This window comes from Eulemur rufifrons, chromosome 5 (assembly GCF_041146395.1).
Source record: "Eulemur rufifrons isolate Redbay chromosome 5, OSU_ERuf_1, whole genome shotgun sequence".
In the NCBI taxonomy this organism is placed as follows: domain Eukaryota; kingdom Metazoa; phylum Chordata; class Mammalia; order Primates; family Lemuridae; genus Eulemur; species Eulemur rufifrons.
Window position 1 is genome coordinate 11,713,559 of NC_090987.1, and position 22,889 is coordinate 11,736,447.

Below are 22,889 nucleotides of genomic sequence, written 5' to 3' on the forward strand. Positions count from 1 at the left end.
GAGGATCCCTGGGTTGAAGTCCATCAGTGTGACTCTGAGGGGTGGAGTCACTCCGTACTCTTTCCCAGGCCAGCCCCGGGGCCAAGGACTGTTTCCTGAATGATGAGGAATACAGTGCAGGGACTAAGAGGGACTTGACCAAGGCCACAGAGCTAGTTAGAAGTGGAGCTCAAACTTCGTTCCTCTCTCCTGATTTCAGTTTAATATTATATTTTTCTCTCTTTCCTTCACTCTTATGCTATGACCTTTATTTTACTTTTCACTGCAGTAATTTATGAAATGTTTTGCCTAACTTTTGCCCAAATCTATTAATATTTGTGTACATAAAATCCATGAAAACAGACCTCCACATACATCTTTCATTTTGCTCTTTTGTGGGCTTGGCAGTGCTACTTCATCTTCTTCATTTTTTCAGCATCTGCACTTGTTTTTATTTTTATTTACATATTTACTTTTATCCGGGCCCATGTTCTATGGTTTACAGTTTTATGAGGGCACGGTTGGCCTAGTCGCCATAGATGAATGGCAGATAATAGTTAATGACCATTATCAGCTGTGGTTTGCTTCCGGGCAGACACTTTCACAAATAAAGCGATATATGTTGAATAACTTTCTCAAGCAAACTTGGCTACATGTGTTCTTTCCTTGTGTTTGCAAACTACCTGTAGCTACAAATCGTTGTTAGCCTCTCACATACAGGCAGATTTTTGTGAACCTTTGCAGTCTTTCAATCACAATAAAAAAGATACTGTATCAGAATTTTACAAATTCACTTATTCGGATCAAATTGACCAAATGTATTTATAAATGTTATTTTTTTTTTGTATTGTGTTTTCTTCTTTTTCTGAAAAACAAACTGTTGGTTTGTCTATTGAATGGTAAAAACAGTAGGATGATTTCAACTTCACCAAAATATTTTATTTCTCACGATAGCCTTATGGATAAGTGAAGTAATATGGTCTGAAATAAGGTAAAATTTAGTCAACATATTAACAAGTTGTTGAATGCTAGATCAGTCTGAATCTGGAGGAAGTTCTGCAGTGCCTGGGGCAAGGGTTCTAGACGGGATCTTTCGAGGATGGAGTCTCATCTGTCCTGGTCAGCCTTGGACTGTCTTAGTTAAGGCCTGTTCCTTAGCATAAATTTTTACGGCATTCCCTTTCACTCTGAAAAGTGCCCCCGTATGAATGACAAATTATATGGCCACCCTATTTATAGACACCATTTTTATCCACAACTAATGTGGAGTCAGAAGTACTTAAAAATGTGTAGGTGGCTTAAACCTAGAATACGATAACCCAGAATATGACAGAATCAAAAATAAAGACCTTGATAAGCTGGATGGATGGAATAAAGTAAAATAGATAATATGTAGTAGGGTTTAATGGAGATGGGGATTATATTTAGATCCTCAAAAGTAACAGTCTACGTACAGTATGAAGGAAGCTTAGCTGTTTATTTGGAAAAGACCTAGGGGTTTTAATTCACCAGAAACTTGTATGACATTTTCCAAGACTGCGGTGTGGCCAATGACACAGCAAGGAAAGTGGTGTTTCCAGTGTCGGAATAGTGGAATATAGTGCTGAGGCCAGCGCTTGCCAAGAGAACGGTCTACAGAGGTGGAAATGTTCCATATCAGCTTGGTCCATTCTGGTAGTGCTCACGTGGCTATTGTGCTCTAGAAATGTGGCCAGTGAGACTGAGAAATTGAAGGTTTAATTTTATTTAACTTTCATTAATGTAAGTTTAAAGCTCAATAGGCTCGTGGTCGGTGGCTACTGTACTGGACCGTGCATGTCAAGATCAAGAGAGACCCCAGTGGGGCTGGAGTTGGCAAACTAGGGAACTGTGGTTGAAGGGCCTTTAATAGGTTGTATGCACTTGAGAGACCATTTAATTCAACTGAACAAAATTTTATTGAACATTAAAGCATGTGCAAAGCTCTGTGGTAGATACTACAGGATATTCAAAAGCAAGTAAGGCCGTCTGGGTAATGACATAGCTTATCATCTGCCAGAGAAACCAACAGGAACACATGGTACATCTTTAGTGCCAGTACTGTAATGCAAAGTCCACTTCAGGGGAGTCCAGGCAAAGAGAAGTGAGTACCGACCCATGGATTTGAGAAGTCTTTGTGGAAGAGGCAGGCCTTGAGGAGCAGTCAGATTTAGAGTTTGAGAAAAGTATTTGGATGAGAACAGGCCCAGGGTCAGAAAAGTATAAGAGACAAAGGAAACAATGTGTATTGGTGCGTGTTGTGCAAGAGGGTTATTTGGATGTAGATGGCAGAGAAGCTAATGCCACACTGAAAACTTTGGGCTTTGTTTTGTACTCAGTGAAATGAACGATTCTAAGTTGGAAACCGATGTATCAGACCTGTGCTTTGGAGGTGACTGGAGGTGCGGTTAGCAGGGTAACTGTGAAGCAGGTTTCTGCTAGGGCAAGAGAGAGGAGGCTAACTGCGGGACCATGCTGGCTTTCTTTATGTTTGAAGAGTTGTTACAACAAAAGGATGAGAAGTATTCTATATGCAGCACTAGAGGGTCAAAATAGGGTTGCAAATACATACAGGCAGATTTGGATCAATAAAATGAGTAACCTCCTAACAATGAGAGCTTCTATGAACGGAACAGATAGATACCTTGTAAAATAGTGAGTAAGCCCTCGGCCACCTAAGGATGTTACAGGAAAATGTCCAACTAGTTTCCAGATTTTGAGATTTCGAGGATGGTCAAAACAGGGAAAGGGAGGAGTTAGACTTGCTAACTTTTCATTTTGCCAAGTAAGAACATTAAACACCCTCCCCCACTCTCCTCCAAACTTATCAGCTACTATTATCACCATTTAAGAGAAGAGAGGTTATTTTAACACCCTCCCACCCACAAAACAGGAAGCACATCAGTTTAAAACAAAGAACGGCCATTCCCAAGAAAGGTAACGGTCAACCCTCCTCCCTGCTCCCTGGACGTGTGTTATGTTTCTCTGAGAACTTCAGCTTCCCTCTTCTCCTCCACAGCCTGGCCAAGGCTAATTAACTTAAATGATATTTAAGTTGAAATACTAATTAGTGTTTGTTTACATCTGATAGACAGCTAACGAGGTCCAGCAACTAAGGTAATTATTATTTCTCAAGTTTAGATGGGGGAAGTCATCATTGTTAGAACAATATCATGACAAGCCCTCAGGTACCTGACGGAACAGTTACAGAAATGGGGTGGTGGTCCAGGTACAGAAGGCTGTAACAATTAGTACAACAAATGTCATTTACAAAGACTCCAGAAATAGTACAAAGAGAGAAATACCAGCCACAAATAGTTGCCATAGAGGGCAAAACCTTCCGTTTCTTTATTATCATAAATCATAAAGCTTCACTGATGCATATTTTATCACAGCACTCTTGCCATATGTGATCTGAAGTTTCCACGCGTGTCCCCAGGGACCACAGTCACTGATACAGATAATCAAGAATTCCTTTTATGCTCCTCTCAACACTGCCACGGCTCAGATTGAAATTAGCATCTTTTACAATGAAATACCAGTTGCCGTCACAGACAGACAGGACAGCTGGGGAGAGAGGCCTGTTTATCCAGTTATTCTTCATGTCTTCGGTTCATTATGGTTTATTAAGATGTGTACTGTAAGTCCCTGAATGAAGAGGTGGTGAGTTTCTGCACAGCGATTATCATTTGAATAGAGGCCTCATGAAGCTGTTCTCTAAGGGGAGGAGGAATGATGAAGGTCAAAGATCAAAAGCATCATCCTAATAAGCATCTTTTCAACACCATCATCATTTATTCTATCAAAACAAGTCATTATAAGATGGCTTTTTCTCACTCTCATAGTTTGAAACATCACTTTCCATTGTAGAACCATTTTGAAAGGAATCTGATAATTGTGACTCCACATGTATTGAGTACTGACCACATGGCAGGAACTATGCTAGATGTGTGTACACGTTATCTCATAACATAGGTAGGAAGAACACATTTTAAAGAAAGATGTCAAGTTACGTGGCCAAAATCACAGAGCTTATACACAGATTTGGGCATCCCAAAGGTGCTGCCTTTTAAACTACTTTCCTTATCATTTTAAAAATCTTTTTTTTTTAAAAAATCAGATTTTGCAGTTATTTTTGTTGTGTAGAGGTAATACAGAGGCAAAATAAACACAATCCGGATATTCTTCTGAAAACAGTTGCGGCTACCATTTATTGTGTTTCCTGTGTTAGGGAAGGTGCAAAATGCTTTACGTAGGTAATCAAATGTAGTGCCTTTGAGATCAGCCTTACTACTCCCACTTTTCAAATGAGTGAACTTGCTCAAAGAGATTGAGTAACTGGTCCAGGAATTTAAGTAACTTGCTCAGGGAGAGGCAGGAACAGTAATTTAAAGCCAGCCCGATGCCAACATCTGTTGGCTGAACCCCGACCCAGAGCTACAGGAGCTTATTATAGGATGGAGAAACAACACCCATATCCACAGAAAATGGGATGGCTTATGGCAGTGGCTCTCAACATGTAATCCTGCAGCAGCAGTGTCTGTACCTAGACTGTGTGATTCCTGAGATGATGCATGTAACCATTACACAGTGCTGCTCTGTGTCTTTCAAGATTGGTTAAGGAGTTTGCATTTCACTTTATAGCTAAAGTGGAATTACTGACAATTATTTGGTGTACTTCCTCCACTCACCCCCAGTGCCACCACACCCGGAGAAGTCACACAGGCACCAAGATGCTGCTTGCTAGTGAAGAAAAGGTTGTGAGCTGTGTCAAAGACTGAAAGATGCAAAGGAGTCCTGGGCACATAGGAAGAGAACAGTTCCCAGCCTCCCTGTCGTTAGGTTGGGGTCCTATGGCAGGGTTCTGGCCCATGAAAGACATTCTCATTATTAGCTATAAAACGTTCTGAAAGATTCTCTGTACTTTCTGTCTTTGCTCCTCTGCTGACTTCAAGGAAAGATTTCTGCCCTTAGAGGAGGTAGAGCCACAAGATGGAAGCAGCCCAAATTTCTGAGTCACTGCTTAGAGGAAAAGCACTCAGAAGGACCACTTGACATGAAGCTGAACTTCGATGTGATCAAGAAATAGACTACTATTGTGTTAAGCTACTGAGCCTTTTGTTATAGCAGCTAGCATATATTACCCTAAAATGCTGGCAGTTCACACTTCAGCCCTGTTTGCAGTAATGGCTTTGAACCCTCAGATTGTGCCCTTTTCTCTTTCCAATGTATTTAATGTAACAAGCTTCAGTCATCCACTTATGGTTCCTGTGGATTTGAAGATGGAATCTTGCTTGAATTCACTCTCCATCTACATAATTACCATGACATGTCAGCTCAAAACTCTTGGGAGTCCTGTCCTACGAGCAAGGGGATTATTGAAGAAAGTACAGTCTTAATAAAAAGTTAAATGTCCTGCTAGGAAGAAGAGAATGGATCAGCAATAATTTCATGATAGAAATTTAAACAAAAATGATGAGGGCTAGAACATAAAGTAGTAGAATGAAGAGAAAAACAGATTCTTTGGGTATTTCTTAAGAATAGACAGCAATAGAGACTGCTAAGCAATATGAAATGCGAAGACCACCAAAGCAGTATAGAGGCAGGCACTTTGGCAGAGTGACAAGGGAGATAGAGGAAGGACATTGTATTGTAGAGCAATGGCCCAAGGGTCCTGGAATCCAGTCCTAGGGGTAGCCAGACTACTGTGTGTCTGCTAGGAAAGTCGCTTAAACTCAGTGGTGGCTCCTTAGTACTTGAGTCAATATAAATGTAACAAATACATTAGCTGACACACTGTATTGGTAGAAATGCCGCTTTTACCTTAATTCTTTTTTCATCCCTTTAAATCTTCAGCTTAAGTTAGCTTGAGGAGATATAAACCAAATTACATTGTGACAACCTACAATGTGAGATAGAGCAAAACATCCAATTTTTATATTGTTTGCCCTTCTTTTTTTTATTCTGTCACATGCATGTGGCAATTTAGGAGCTTTATACATTCTCTGGCCTAATTTGGGATGTTGTTGCATTTGGTTTTTAGCCTTGGTTTAGAGAGAGATAGCTTGAATGAAGATGTTCCGATTCTCAGTGCAGAACCCCTAGGTGCTGAATCGGTAGATACCCACGGAAAAATAATTGTCACTGTACCGCGTAGGAGTTAGTCTTTAAAAATCGCATGCCAACAGCAGTGAAAAGGGCATACTTTTTACACGGCAAAAACAGAATGGAGTCATTATGGAATCTGTAGGAAACATTCATTAAGAACTCAAATTCTTTCTAAATTGCCTATTTCCTGGGTATCTCATATTCATACATCTCAACCTGGGAAGACATACTCGGGGAATGACTGTGCTCTAGGTTCAACTTGTAAATGAGTTTTTCAAACTGCTGTTAATGAATTTCTCCAGTTTTCTCTAGGAAAACACCAATTTTTAGGGCCTAAATTCACCTGTTCATTTTGGATTTGGGTTGGATCTGCTGGGAGGAGGCAGATGGTAAAATTCAAACAGGAGATCTTTTTAGCTGGTAGGGCACTGAGAACAGTTGGCCAAAATGCCACTTATTGCCTAGAATTCAGAGATGGAGACGTGGTTAGTTGTTCTGGTAATTCCAATATTTCTAACAGCCATTGCTAAAGTGATCATTGAAAAAGAGTATGCATTTCAACCCCTGCAGTCTTCAGTCTTAAAAGCACAGCCCACATGCAGTTTAAAAATAAATTTCCTTCCCCAAATGCATCAGAAAGCTACTCCTAGATTCTAAGGAGTAAAAAGAAAATGTAGTGATTCATATTTTTAAAAGACTGAATTTTTTTCCCTTTGCCGTACAATTCTGCTTTACCGCCCTACAACACGACACCTAGATTCCAATGAGTAAAAAGAAAATGCAGTTATTCATGTTTTCAAGAAGCTGAATTTTTTTTCCTCTTTCACTTGATCCTGCTTCACTACCTTCCCAGCCCCCGTTTTAATTTTCTTTTTTCCTCTCCTCATTCTAGTTACGCTCTCTTACCCCTCACCTTCCACCTTTGCAGCCCCTCCTTTCGTGAAATGGGTGACAATCTGAATTTCTCATCCTTCTTTGGCTATGTGGATCAGGTAATGAGCTGACTGATAGGAGTGTGGACTTAGAACATTCCTGGCACCGAATGGACACAGTGGAATGTTTCCGGGGTGTCATTAAGCCCCGGGTCACTGGCATCCATGTGTCCCCCACCCCATTCAGAGTGGAGAACATGCCATTGCAAAGGACATCACTAGTTGGCTTTGAAGAAGTTTATAAACAGTGGGAGGAAGAGAAAATAAACACCTGAGACAAAAACAACATTCTCATCACTAGTGAGAATATCATCAAACATTGTGCATGAATGTAATTTAACATAGGGGAGAGCATCAGAATCTTGGGGTTGGGCAGAGAAATCTATGGCTAATTGAGGTCTCATTCAGAAAGAGAAGATTTGAACCATCTTTTGGGAAAAGTATCAGAAAAATGTCAAAAGAAATATAGTTTATAGTTTCTTTGAGATGTGGAAAGATATGAGAAAGCTTTTGGCAAAAACAATTCCTAAGAGTCAGGAAAAGGGACATGTTTAGTACAGAAAGTCCATGCTTTAATTTGAAAACATTATTGAAACCCAAAATGTTCCAGTGGACCAAAATAAAATATGATATGAAATTAATTATAGCCAGGAGAAGGGTTGTTGGTAGATAGATCTGAAAATATGAAATAATACATGTGAAACTAAAATTTGCAAAGGCAATGCTACGTATGCCCAGGAAGTAGCTTTATTGCTATAATTATGAACTAATGAAATTACATTTGAGTTCTTTAACTGCATACATGGAACACTGGATAGGGACAATCGATAATACTTAGCCAAAAATACATCATGGGTTTAAAATAACATCAGCAACATGTCCATCTGAAAAGCAAGAAGAGTGTCGTCTATGCATTTCTCAAAGTCTCTAAAGAGCTGCCTATGGAGGTTCCCCTCCTACTAACTTATATTGAGAAAACTCTAGATTATCCTGGAGGAGGCCCTGTGAGAAGAGGAGAGAAGAGAGAAGATATAATGTCATTTATTGACAGCACCTCATCTCCTTAATTACGGCTTTGTTGACAGCTAGTCACTTTGCATGCATAGAATTCTTTTGAAACAATGCATATTCCAGTTTGCCCAGGAAACAGAGAAATGTTTAATCGAGATGGTATTTTTGCTTTTGTGTATTTTGCTAGAGATAAACAATCTGGGGAATGTTAGACCTGGGGTTGTGTCATCAACATTTACTGGCAAAAACTTCCTTGGCTAACCCTCTCAGCACCTCCTCCAATCCCTTGCTCTCAGACTCATGGTACACCCAGCAGAAGGTGAGCCCAGCACTGGTCTGCAGGTACAGCACCCCAGCACCCCAGATGGACATGCAGGGAGGAGCTGAAATGAGAGAGAAGGGGGGAACAAGAGCAGTTTCTAAGCTTGGGCATCTGGACTTCACTTATGAGACTTCCTTTTTCTCACGAGAAAAACTGAATTGCTAGATCCCAGGCTTACTTGTATTCAAGTCAAAGATCAAAAACACTTCCCTATTCAACTATAAATTATTTTGGATCATTTACAATTTCACATAATCCTGACCTCTTCTGTTCTCTCTCAATTAGTGTAGATAATGATAATTGAATTAAACTATGTAATTAATCTCAAATCTACCTAGATTTCCTGTTTTTTGAAAAACCTCCAGGAGAAACATGTGTGTCAAACTTGTATTTTATTTTAATATTTTTGTGTTCCTTGAAAATTCTATTTACACTCATAAATAAAGAATACTTGTCAGAAGCTGTGCTTTTCAATTTTTTAAAAAACATTTTTTTCTGGGTTCCTTCCATAAATTGTTTATTGTTCAATATGGCTGTGACTTTTCAATGCAGTTACTTATTTTTGATGCCTTCAATTTGGCTTAAATATTTCTTATTCAGAACCAAATGTATAAAAGGTTTCCTTTCATCTCAAAGATGCAAGAGTTATCTTCCATGGGGCATTAATAATGGTGGAGTCAGGGTGGGGAAGGGAAGTTAGCAGATCCTTTTAACTTTAAGACTGAACATTATAATAAAAATAATTCATAACAATGATGCATTTCCTCTCTTCCCTTCTGATAAATAAGCCCATGACTTGGTGGTCATTCTTTTTCTCTTCTTTAGATCACCTTAGCCAATGACTTCTACAGGTGCCATGACTTAAGGTTAGCTACACTTCACAGAATTATGAATGGGATAGAGATGTTAGCCACAATGACTTCTGACACAAAGACCTTGGAAAGCCCAGAGCCAAGGTACTGGCAGCAGTCCTTGCCTGGTACAATCTTCAACACTTAGGATCTGTTTGGTTTTAAGTCTGATGAATCTAGAAGGGGTGGCACCTCTGTTTTCTTCCCATGTCAATCCTATTCTGTCCAAATCCCCCCAAAAACCTATCAGATCCTACATTCTGGGTAGCTCCTGCGGGATTGAAGGCCGTATCTCCTGTGTTCACACTACATGCTCCATACTTCTTAGAGCTGTAGGGTTGTTTCCCATAATTCATTAAAAAGACATCTGGGTTCTTGATTCAGAATGTTTCCCATGATGAAGTATATTGAGAACATTCTTTTTATAAGGAAAGTTTCCCCCTAAGAAATACTGTAAACACCTAGGGGGAAAACATCCAGTGCTAATCTCCATTCCACTTCACAAAGTCATATAAATGTTCTTCAAGCCACACGTTGACATGAAGGAATGGTGCCCTGATGAGTAAATGTTATGGTAAGAGGCTCAGCGAGGCAGTTATTTTAGACATGTGCATGGGCGGGCGGCCGCGGGCTGCCAACATCCTGCCCAAAATGATTTCATTAAGAGCAGATGACCCTGATCACCGACAGGTGAAGAAACGGGCTTTTCCTCAGCTCTGCAAGCCACAGGCCCCAGCAAAGCCTCCTGCCTCTTGGCAAAATAACCATCCCACTGAGAGCTGCATAAGATGCCGTTTTAAGTGCTATGATAAGTGCTCGGGCCCCCTCCTACAACTGCCCCGATGCTTTGCAAGAATGACAAACACAGACTTACGGACTTCCATAAACATTTAAGTGCATGTAAGCACCAGGGCAGCAATAACTTTAGAAAGCAAGTGCTGAACTATGTTCTAAGTCTTTTGCTGGTTATTAGCTAGAATGGTGGGTAAGAAGCAGCACTTCCTAAGAACAGGAAGTAACCAGATTTAATTTGCAAAGTTAAAGTTAACCTCAACTAAATCAGAGTTACAAATAGGCTGAATCCAGGCCTTTCTAGCAGAATGGCTTAGGTTTTCAGTGTCTTTTTGGCACTGAAGTAATAAAGGCAGAGAAAGTAGTTTTCAAAATCAGTTTAGTTTTATGAAATATCCAACAAGATAATCACAAGACAGAAGATAATCCAGTAAGATAATCATAATCAGAAGAGAGAATGATTCTAGTGAAGTAATTATCAAAAAAAAAAAAAAAACTTGACCATTAGAATTTCCTGAATTTGTAGAAATAAGAGTTATCAATCTTGTTTCACATTAGTACCTTGCAGCCTCGAAGCCTGGGTTCTAATTCCCTAATTTGTAGAATAGCATCTGAAATGCCATTACCAATCTATCCTTTATAGATTTTTTTTTTTTTAAAAAATCCTATTTTGCTCATTCACTTAAAGTAAACTCATGGCAGTTTGCACTATATGAAGGAAGCAACATAATGGATAATACAAAACAGCAAATAATTTTTTAAATGATATATTTTAGTTTTGGGATGATGTTTTTAAGTATTTGCATTTAAATAGCCATATGTCTCAAACTCTAGAAATTGGTAACATTTCAAACTAAAAAGGACATCCCTCCTGAAAGGTGTACTATGGTAGTTACAAAACAGACTTTATAAATTTGAACAGACTCAGGTTCAAGTAGTAAGGTGAGAATGTTAGCTGTGTGATCTCAGACCAGTTATTAATACTTAACTTCTCTGTGACTCAGTTTCCTCAGTTACCAAATGGGGATGATACTTATTTCTACTTCATGGAGTTGTTATCAGGAATAGATAGGATAATGCTTGTGAAGTGCTAGTCACAGTGCTTGGCACATAGTAAGTGATTTTTATTCTATTAATATATGGTACATGGTAAGATTCTCTTTCCTGCTTATTCTATTTATCCCATGACTCTGAATATAAGGGTTAGAGAAAACAATAGATCTTGCTTTTCTTGACAAAATTACACAGAGGAGTAGTTTACAAAGCCAACCGTGGCCTCTAAGAAAGAGTTCCTGTACATCGAGCACTAGTAAGCACCTTGGAGAACCTTTGATCATCCCCCCATCCTACGTTTGTGCTCAGACTCCTATAGGCCAGTCATCTGCACTTTCTGTCTAATGACCGGGGGCTCCCTGCTCTCCAGGGAAGCCCACTGCAATGTAGAACAGTTCCTCATTAGGAAGCTCATCTTATGCAGGGAGGAAATAAATATGCTTCCCTATAGTTCCTACTCAGTGACCCTGGGCCAGGTCTCTATGACAATGCAGAATAAATTTATTTTCTATTTCACATGAAGATATTCCAAAATGATTGTTATAGATGATTGTTACAGTCCCTCTGAGTCTTTTCTATGTCAAGTCTGCCATTTTGAAGACTTTCAAACATTTCTCATCTGGAAGGTACGTTGTTGAGCCTTTTCCAGGCCAGTGGCTACTTTCCACACACACGACTCAGGTAGGACATGGTCAGTGGAACAGACCAGGGCACCACAGGTATGCCCTGATCAAGACAAAGCAAGCAAGATTGACGCGTCCCTGGAAAGAGTGGGTATCAAGAGGGCCAGAGTTTGCATCCTGGCTCTGCCTTTCCCCAACTGAGGGGTCTTGGGTGTGCCACTCAAGGCACATCCTCACTGGCATGTGTCTGTGTTAAATTTCATCTTGTCAGATCTAGTACATCATATCGGCCTTTTGATCCCATTTCTTCATCTAATGTATTATCTATTCATTCTGGTTTCATTAAGTTCATAAATATGATTGGCATGCCATAATGTGCAGATCCATGCTACTAATTAAAGCAAAATGTAATACATGGCAAATCCAGACAGAGGCCTACAACAGGCATTCAGAACCTGAGCTAGGTCAACCAGGACTTCATTGTTAGAGAAGTATTTATTGAGCATTTATTACGTGCTAGACACAATGCCAGGTTCAGGAGATACAAAGATGAACACAAGCATTCCCATGCCTCTCTTCCTAAAGTGTGGAGTCTAGTGAACTGTCTATTAATTGGCTTTTTTTGGCATTGTGGTTCAAAAAAATTACTTTTTGTTCCTCTAAACCATTGTTCCAGACTTTTTTGGTACACAGATATAATCATAGTCATCTCCTCATCACCCAAGTTGGGTCCCAAAGGAAAAGAGTTTAGTAGGGAATGAGCTGATCTTAATGAAGTCATGTGGATTTAATCATTTTTCTCCCAAAGTTTTATCTAATCTTTTTTTTTTACAAATCATCTGTAATGTGGCTAATATAATCATAAGAATTCTCTATATCATGATTTGTAAAATAAATGCCCTACCCTTAAATTGAAAATGTGTGCTTTAATAAATGCATGGAGATTGAACTTAAGTATATAAGGCAGTGGTTTTCACCCGGGGTAACTTTGGTCCCCAGCGGACATTTGGCAATGTCTGGAGATATCTTTTTGTTGTCCGAAGGAGGAGGATACCATTGGCATCAATGAGTAGAATCCAGGGATGATCTTATAATGCACAGGGCCAGAAAAATGTCAATAGTGAGGAAAAGGTTGAGAAGCCCTGCTCTAGAGGAAGCAGTGCAGTTGAGTGGTTAAGACTACAAACGTAGGAGACAGAGTCCTGCCCATGGTGACCACTTACCCTTGTGCCTCTGTTTCTGCATTTGCAAAATGATGATGGTAACAATACCGACTTCACAGAGGGGGTAAATAAGGTAATGCACTTGAAGGACTCCACACAGAGTCTGGCACAAAGGTCATGATTAAATAAATGGTTATTTTTATTGCTCTGTCCAGTGTCTCTCTGAGTACTATACATAGTAACTGACATAAGTGAAATATATAGACGTATCCAAAGAAATGTACAGCACTTCTGTATCATGAAGAAATCTGTTGTTTTCCTGTGTTTAAAGAAACAATCCTAAACAATTTGATCTCCAAATGTTAGCCAGCTCCATGAATCGGATGATGTCCTCTGTGCTGAGCTGCCTGAAGTATTCCACTGAGATGCTAAACTGCCAAATGAATTAATATTTTAATGACTACTCAAAGATTTTATTTTCAAATATGAGTATGCCTCATATCTTAAGACTGAAATAAATAAATGTTCCCAATATTATGGAGATGAGAGTGTAGGCTAAGGGTAAAGTTAGATACAACTATAACACTTCAAAAATATAACCTTAATGAAAATGTACTTGGATTGCTAGCCACTATTTGCTTTAAATACAATTTGATATTAATGACAACACAAAAAATGTTACTTAATCTTTATTTATAAGTTGAACATCCTTGTGAGTTCTTGCCAGTTTGTGGAAAGTATAGGCATAGATTTAGATTCTTATTTAATATCCCAAAAAAGCCTACAAGACACATGCTCTCAAGCGTGGTGCTTGCTTGAGATACACAATGATGTAATGGTGGTGCCTTTGCAAATTCATACTCCAGATGAAGCCTTTGATGCAGAGAATCAAGGGATTTGAAAAAGAGAGATATTGAAAATTGTATTGTTGCTTGCATTAGAAAATGAAGATAAGATGTAATGGACTGTGAATGTTTGTGTCTCCCACAAATTCACACACTGCAATCCTAGCCCCAGTAGGATGGTATTAGGAGGTGGGGCCTTGGGGAGATAATTGTTTCATAAAGGTAGATGCTGCATGAATGGTATTAGTGCCCTTATAAAAGGGACCCCGATGAGCTCTCTTGCCCTCTTTCTGTCATGTGAGAATACAATTAGAAGATGGCAGTCTGGACCCTCACCGGCACTGGACCATGCTGACACCTGATCTTGAACTTCTAGCCTCCAGGACTGTGAAAAATAAGTTTCTGTTGTTTATTAGTCACCCAGTCTATGGCATTTTGTTATAACAGCCCAAACAGACTAAAACATAAGAGAACATTGGGGCCTGTGTGTGGGGTGGGCAGAGAGATGGCTGCATTATCTAGCTGATTTCTCCCAGTCCTTCTCTAACCTTAATCAGTGGCAGGTAGGTGATACTGCCTACTCAACAAGTCTGTTCAAACCATTTGCATGGAAAAAAACCTCCTTAGATGCAAAGATTGAATGTTTATTTCTGTTTTGATACTCATATTCTAGTGCTAATCATCTTTCAAATTAAAAAATATATAGATTTAGGTAGCCTTTAAAAATCTGGATGAAATTACTTCTAAATGAAATTCCTTTGGCCAATTTCTAATTAAATTGCTAAATAAAATTAAGTCTGTCGGTTTAAAAACAAATTATGGTAATTTATTCATAATATGCACAATTTAACCCCTTATTAGGACTTGTTAAGCGGTTCAAACACATTGACTTTATCAAATGAAAGTGATAATGAATATGATATAAAATGTACACTATTCCTTCAGGAAAATATTTTATATTAATAGCTTTGACTAAAGATTTTTAGAAATATGTCTAAAATATTTATACTCATGGGCACATTAAAATGTCTATCCAACAATTTACATAAGCTATTTAATAAGCTGTATTTTAAATTATTGGTGGAAAGTAGAAATCAAAGTTTGATGCCACCCAAAGATATCATCTAGAGAATAATTAAGCTGTACTGCACATCTTTCCATGCTGTTTTGACCACAACCTTGACTCTAATCCTAGTACACAACTCTCCCTGGGAACAAGGGGTGATTGACTCTTCATGCTAATTCTATCCTGGTGTTCTCTTGACTACTAGCTCCCAGTTATGCCAACATATTACACTATGTCCTGTTCTCTGGGAAAATACTAAGACCACCTTGTTCATTCAACTAAGGTCAGACCTTAGAAGAAGAAAGTTGATGATTTACCTAAAAATATTTTACTTCCTAATGAGCATGTGGATTTCATTTTGGGTGGAAGGTTAACATATCTTATTTTAGTTATAAATCAGGTACAGGAGCAGATAAGTGTATCAGCCAAAAGTAATTTCAATGTGAAGTATCATGGGTTAAGTTTCCATCCTCCTGCCAGATGTTGAACACAGAGTTGCAGTTGCATGGTTGGGCTTAACCATTTGGCCACATGTCTAATAAACTTCTATAACAATCAGATGTAGCCATTGCCTTGGAATGAAATTATCATTGTATTAATTACCCTTTAATTAGTTGACATAGCAGAGAACATGTGGTAATTTAGTTATGATGGGTCTGATTAAGATTTGGTACTTGTAGGATAGAATCTGTTTGTGTGACTACTTGTAAATAATAATCACTAGGTGATAGTACCACATTATGAAGAGATATTGTGCATTTTAACAACTTATAAATGCATGAACACATTCACTAGTTAGGTAAAACAAAAAAAGAAAGCCTTTAACTTAACATTTTCCTACTTTCTCACCTCCTTCATGTCCATGCCAGAATATTGCCAATAACTATTACTATTGGTCACAGGCACATCTTCCTAGTTTAAAGAAATAACTTAAAGTAACAAAGATTATTCAAGTATTACAAATTCATCTAACTTGAAAGCTCCATTGATTTAATTTTATTTTTCTTATTTAAAAAGTCAAATCACAACATATTTATGAAGAATCTATTGCTATAGAACTATAAAGAAATATCTCTTCCATGCAAGTTACCTCTTTACTCTTTGGAGGTAATGGCATTAGTTAGAATATACTTCAAGCTTTTGATTAGATTGCCAAATATCTTTGTATTCTAGCAAAGATACCCTCATTTCAGGCAATGCTATGCATGTTTTTAACATTTATATTTTTGCATGGTATTTTTTATGACGGCTCTAAGTTTTAGAAGAAGAAATGAGTAGTATTGTTAAAACTTTATGTATTTTTCAAAGATGTAATAGTTTGTAGCTTCTTTTTTATTGTGGTTATTCAATGATATATTTCCATACAAGATGTCCTCTCTTTTATGATTCCTTGCACTTAAAAAAAAAAAAAAAAAAAAAGAATTACATATACCTTGAGGTGAATTGGACCATTTCTATTTTGCATTGTACTTGAGTAATGTTTTGAGTTGGATGTTCTCAAGGTTCTAAAATTAAGTTAATCCATATGTAATCAGGAATGTCCTTAACTAGACAGTCCTGGTTAGTAAGAGATTGGCAGATTATTCTGAAAAACAAGTTAGCAAACCATGGGCAGCAATTAAATAAGAAAAGACTAAATTTCTCTTTAAAATGGATTGTTGCAATAATTTAATGTGGCAATATGATTTTCTATTTTTAATTGCTGTAGACAGTGCACTTTATAAAGCAGAATTTTGTCTTCTGAGAGTTAGATAGTTCCATAATTTTGAACCACTTACACTTTTTAAGACTTCAGTAAGTATTCTGCCTGTGCAATCGCTTTTGATTTGTGATGGATAAAAGAAACTAAAGGTTAGTAAAGATATTGTTGCATTCCTGAAACAAACTGAGACAAGATGACTAGCTTGGAGAAAATAAATATTTCTCTTTATGAGACTGTATGACCTTATGTTAATTTATTATGCTTTCTTTATAACAATGCTTTATTCCCAGAACAATTATACTTAGCATTGGCACTTAAAAATGTTCCTTTTTAAATTCAAATAATGAGAACTTTGCTCTATATTCCATGTCAATATCAGGATTCAGGGAGGATTGAACTTAATGAATACATGGTTTTTCATTCCCTCCTCCCCAACAACATGTATGTAATGCTGTCTATAGTCCCCTACTCGTGTCTCCATTTGCAAAAGTCATTACAGAAGGAATTGATGACAGTGCCATCTCTTAGTAAATAACAGTAAGTCACAGTATACTGCCTATGATGACTATAGATGCTCAGTTGTTTAAAATCACCTTTATCACTTAAAATACGTTTTCTTTTGTCTCCAAATTAGTATGAAAATACAGAGAAGGCTGCTTCTTCAATTAAATGTGAAATATTAATCACTGTAGGCAATTGGTTTCACAATAGAAAATAATTAAATGTCAAAAATGGAATATTTACTTCTTTAAACCTTGTATGTCTGAGAAGAAAGTATTGGAGAAACACAAAAATCTGGTGCTTATTTGCATATATTTTGACTGAGTTGACATGAAGGTTTATACCTAACTATAATCTGTTAATTAATACTGGAATTACCTAATGAATTTATTCTTATTATAATTTCACATGCTGTTTTTAGAGGATGAGAAATTTTGTCCATATCCAGAGCAGAACGTGGGGGAAAATGGCAGTACTGCATCTGAACCCTCAGTGTTCTGGGATGCGCCTCTTTTTAGGGGGCAGGAGGAGACTAACCAGGATTCTCCAAAGTACCATCAAAGTAAAACAAGTAAATATAAAAGTGAGAAATGTTTCTTTTCTATTTCTCCCTCTCGCTCTTATTTTCACCGCTCTGCACTGATTGCAGCACCACCAGATCAGAATGAACAATTAACTGTCTAATTATTCTAGTCACACCAGCTCACAATGAAATCTTTATTCCGTGTTTACAGCAATCTTTGGCAGAGGCTGTCTTGCTGTTTCTAAACTAAGAAGAACTGCCCTTTGGCTCCTCTCGGCATCAGCTGCCTTGGTTTCAGCCCTGGATGCCAATAATCAGACTTCTTTTTCTTCCAAAGTGGACATTTTTTTTAGGGTGAAAAGACCTATTCTCATCACCCCCCCATATATTCTGGCTGATTTATGTTCTTGCCACTGCAGCTCTTCCTTCCGTATCTCTTTACGTTTTTCCTCTCTCCATAGAACACCACCAGGCAAAACCCCATTTTAAGTCCAAAATTGTAAAAAATGCTTAGCCAAACAGTGCTCACTACTATGAGGGATGAAAAATACAACTACTGGTTTATGGTGAGAGGGAAGTCAAGGAAATCCCTTTTGCTTTTCTAAACTGCTGATTTTGTAACTCAGAAGGCATTCAATAACTTCTCCACCAGGGGAAAACATACCCACTTTTCAGTGGCTCTCTTGATTGCTTCCAACTATTTGCTTAAATTCACCAACAGCTGCAGGTCTTTGCAAAGCTTCAGAACTTGGGGAGGATTTACAAATATATAAGCGACTTGAGAGGGGACATGGGAGTGTCTTGGAGATGGCAAGGAAAAACTATGGCATTATGATAGACCGGGGGCATGGGGAGAAGTTAATACCAATCCAAAGGTAAGAAGGAGGCAATACATTTACCTAATGGAGGAGAGAAAAACACCATGGTTAGCCTTCTCTGGACCATCTGAATGAGTCCCCATCTGAATCCGAGAATGGAGGACAACCAGTGCTGGGTCTGTTAGCCTAAGCTGCTCACTTGCTTTTTCCAGAAGAACATTGCTCTGCAAGGATGATGGCATCTTTCTTCCCATTCCAGTCTCCAAACCCTATGTGATGGTTTACCTAGCAACCCCTCAATCTTTCCTCTCAGCCCCCAGCGCTGACTATAGTCACATTGCCTTTCCGGTGAGAACTGGGTCATAAAATTTTACAGGGCAGAAAGGTAGAAGGGGGCGTTTCAGTAGTATAAACACTGATTAAATTCCCCGGCAACTCTCCCCAAACGAAAGATAATTTTTCTACAAGTATGCACAAGAATGTCAAGAATGCTAAGTCATTTTTATGTTTGTACTTTCCTTTTCCATTTTAATTTTACACTGCCACATGGCACACATGCTAAAAATGTATCTTCTTAACCTGCCGTGTAGCAAACTTTTCACAAAACATTAAAATGGCATATTTTATAGACTGTCCTTTCCCAGGATGCTCAAAGCATTTTTTTGGATACAAAATTAGATCAACTCATGACAACTGTCCTATTAGAAAGGCATGGCTACTCATCTATCGGCAAATAGGGAAAATCAAAAATACTGACAGGAAAGGTCACGCCAAAGTCAGGGGCCACAGCCTCATTAGACTCGGAGAACTCCATTCCAACTTAGAATACTTCCCTCTTGCTATTCGTTTGCCTTTTTTTCTCTGGCAGGAAGCGATGTGGCCAGCGAGGAGGCTTGACCTCATCTCCTGCACTCCCATCTCCTTAACTCTGCCTCACTGTTCTCCTACACCTTGGCCTTGATTTCTGCTGCATCAGCTGGCCAAGCCTGCACCCTGGAGGAGATCTGACCAGGGCAAGAGGAGGCAACCACAGGTGCCCTTGTGGCTTCCTGCATGGTTGGGATCTAAGCCTGCCCTGGCCAGGGAGCATGTTTAGTGGGATTGCAAGGGTCACACTTTTCCAGATTGCACAAATACATGAGCGGGAAAAGCTGGGTCAAGTATGGGGTTCCAGATGGCTGTGCCTCCAGGGTTCTGAGCCAGAGGAGGCTAAGGAAGGTGAGCAGATAGGAACATAAGATTCACCTATAAGCTTGGGTGCAAAGACCCTCTAGTTGCAACTTTCTGTTGTTCTCAGGTAGATTCAATTCCTTAGTGGGGTCCCTTGACACCATCACAGCTCTAAGGGGGTAATTTTCTTTGGTGAAAAGACACACATCAGAGACTATAGGAATAGATCAGGGGACATTTCATTTAAGGGAACGGGAGTGCAGAGTCAATTTGCAGGCGATTTATAATAATCAGGGAAAACAAAATCCTTCCTGGTGCTGGTGCCAGTAACAACAGCATTAACAAAAATATTGGTGACACCATAGTCAACTCCGAATGCACCAGGCGTCCAACTCCCCAGTTCTCTGTTCCTAGCCCCTTCTTACTTCCTGCCGGGTCTCAGCAGAAAACAAAACAAAACACAAGGCTCTGGCGCTGCCTCCGGGCTGCCCTCCAGGTACCAGCCCCCACTCCCGCCCCTGAGGCGGATCGCCAGGCGAAGGCTCCCTTCAGCTTCAGCGCAGCCCGCTGCTAAGTCTCTTCTCTCGCTAAGGAGGGCTGAGACTCCGCGGTAACGTTTTCTTTGCACATCTGAAACTTTCACCCGATCTGACCCCCGCACCCCAGGCTCTCGCTCCACGGCCACGACAGCAAGCAAAGCCCAAACAACCCGCGCGCAATTCAGAGCCTTCCCTGGGAGTGTCAGGACCCGGAGACAGGAAATCCGGGGAGTTGGCGATGTCCGGCAGGTGGCACAGACGCGAGTCACCACCACATTCTCTCCTCCCACTGCCGAGCTCAGGCGGGGGCGCTGCGGGAGGCGCGGACCCGGGATCGGCCCATAGGTGCCTGCGCTTCTGAGCCGTGGTTTCTAGTCCCCTTCTTGGCGCACATCGCGCGAGGGACGCGGCCACCCTCTCCCCTCCGCAGCCGGAGGGAGGCGCCGCCGCCCGCGGGGCGAGCGAGGGCGAAGCCGGCCCGAGCGCCCCCGCAAGCCTCGCTCCTGGGTCCCCAGTCACCATCCCCAGGCGCGCGCAGCCCCCGCTCCCAGCGCGCCGCGTCCTCCACCTGCCCCGCTGTGCCCCGGCTTCCCTGCTGCGGGAGAGCAGCTCCCCTAGTCCAGGCAGCCCCTTCACGTCCCCTTCTCCCCCAAAGTCCGAGGAAGTCGAACTCGGACCGGCCCGTAGGCTCGCCGAGGCGGCGGGTAGTTGCGGGGATCGGGCGCCACGCTGGGGGCAGCTTACCCCAGAGTGGGGGCTCTGGGCGCCCCTCGCCACCCTGCGCCCGGAACCCGGGGACAGCCACGCGGGGCCAGACTCTAGCCTCCCGCTTTACCTGGCACGGCGAGCGACTCTCCCGAGACCTTCGGTCCAGACTCCTCCAGGGCGGGCGTCCAGCTCACATCGCTGCCTCCCCCACCGGGCGGCTGGTGTCTCGCTGGGTCCCTTCGCCCCTGCTTGCGGCGCTGTCCCCGGCCCCCCACCCCCCTACCCCCTCTGTCAAAAGTGTCACAGCTTCTCTGCCTTCGGATGTTTTGCAAAGTCTCCGTGCGGTCGCCACGAGTTGGGGGGCACTGCCAGGTGCGCCAACCCCGCCGATGCCCTGCCCCGCCCTCCCGCGGCCCCGGCGCTCGGCCCGGCGGGTGAGAAGAGCCGCCTCGTCGCGGTCACCGTCCCCCGAGAGCGGCGCGCGGTCCGCTTCCCCTCCCTCGCGCCTTCCCCAGCCCGAGTGGCTGCTGCCTGCCTGTGCCGCGGGTCCTCATTCCCCTGCTCATGAATATTCTGACAGAGGCTAATGCTGTTGAAGTAAATTGAATTAGCCAATTGGTGCCAGGAATGTGCGCTCCTTCCTTCAGAGGAGCTGTCTGGAACCCCACCAGATGAAAGCAATTAAGTCCGGTTGGCACCCTGTGGTTTAGACCAGTGAGGGGCAAAATGGGTTAATTCTTTAAATGCAGTTTAGATACCGCATTTAAATGTTTAAACTCCTCTATTGGCTGAGGGAGTAAGGGACTGTTAAGAGGGAGAGAGAGGAAAGGGGATATCTAGGCGTGGGGGGTGCGTATTTACATCTAAACTTTCCTCTGAAGTTGTGACTTATTTTGCATAAGATTGTTGGTTCGGGAAGAGGCAGTTGAGGAGAACAGAAAAAGGCAAATAGGACCAGAAAGGAGATGAGTATCAACCTGAGTTTAACCTTGACCTTGACGATGCAAAAGACGAGTAATTTTCAAGAGGAAGGGCGCGGGGATAGGAGGAGATGACAGACTTGGAGGGAAACGACTTTTTAGCATTTCTCTACGTGCTCAGATTTCTTTCCTTTTCCCTCATAAAAAAACTATAGATTTTAAGCATTTGAGTTAAGTAGGGATAGAGCAGAGGTACGTTAAGGCTCAGAAATTTCAGAGGAGGAAGCTGAGACCATCTACCTCCCCCAGATGAAGAGAGTCCGCCAAATCGCAGTTTCTACCATAGGGCCATTCTGGAAGGCAATTCCCGTTGTGTAGTTCAAGTTGTTGTTTCTGGGGTCAAATAAACAAGGTCAACAGGGTGTCGTCCTGTCCTCTTGTCCTGACTCCTGCCCTAGAATGCCGAGTTCTTCACTAAAACTTGGGTGTAGCTGGTGAGTAGAGAGGGACTCTGGCCAACTATGCTTCTGCATTTCCCTTTATAATCTTTAGGTGAGGTGCTTTTAGGATTTCTTCCCCCTCACTGATTTTCCAAATACAGAAAATTGTTTTAATTGAATGGATAGGTTACTAAATGATCTACTTGCACAACTTCTTGTTGGCCAAATGATCTATCTGTATAAACAACAGATAAAGCTATGTGTATAAATAACCTATAACATTTCCAAGTGTGTGAGGATAGAAATGAGCATCTCAGTTAAGGCAATTGTGCTGTATTTTAATACGTTTTAGTAGGCCTAGAATCAGAACTCATAACAGTAGAACAGCTAAAGTTTATTGAGAACTCATTATGTGACAGACATGTGTTACACAAATAATCTCATTTAATCATTCTAAATACTCTATTCAGTATATACTATTATTTCTCCATTAGAATGAGACAGGCGAGGCTCAAAAATGTAAGTACAGTTGATCCTTGAGCAACACGGGGATTAGGGGCGCTGACCCCTGTGTAGTGGAAAAAACCATGTATAACTTTTAACTTGCTCAAAACTTAGCTACTGATAACCCACTGTTGACTGGAACCCTTAACGATAACATAAACGGTCAACTAACATGTGGTAACATTTGACATTTAATTGTTAATATGTGTTAACATTTAGTGACCTATCAATTCAATCAAAATTTTATGTGTGTTGGATACTGTATTCTTAATCTAAGGAAAAGAAAATATTATTAAGAAAG

The 22,889-nt window shown here is 40.7% G+C and overlaps 1 protein-coding gene across 1 annotated transcript in view; it reads right to left on the bottom strand.

The window, feature by feature from the left end:
• CDH20 (cadherin 20) overlaps positions 1-21,250 on the bottom strand; it is a 180,879-nt gene extending 159,629 nt beyond the window's left edge. The window contains exon 1 of the mRNA XM_069467931.1: positions 20,852-21,250. The gene's annotated coding sequence lies outside the window, so the exon portion shown is untranslated. The remainder of the gene's footprint in view (positions 1-20,851) is intronic.
• Between the last annotated feature and the right edge of the window lie 1,639 nt (positions 21,251-22,889).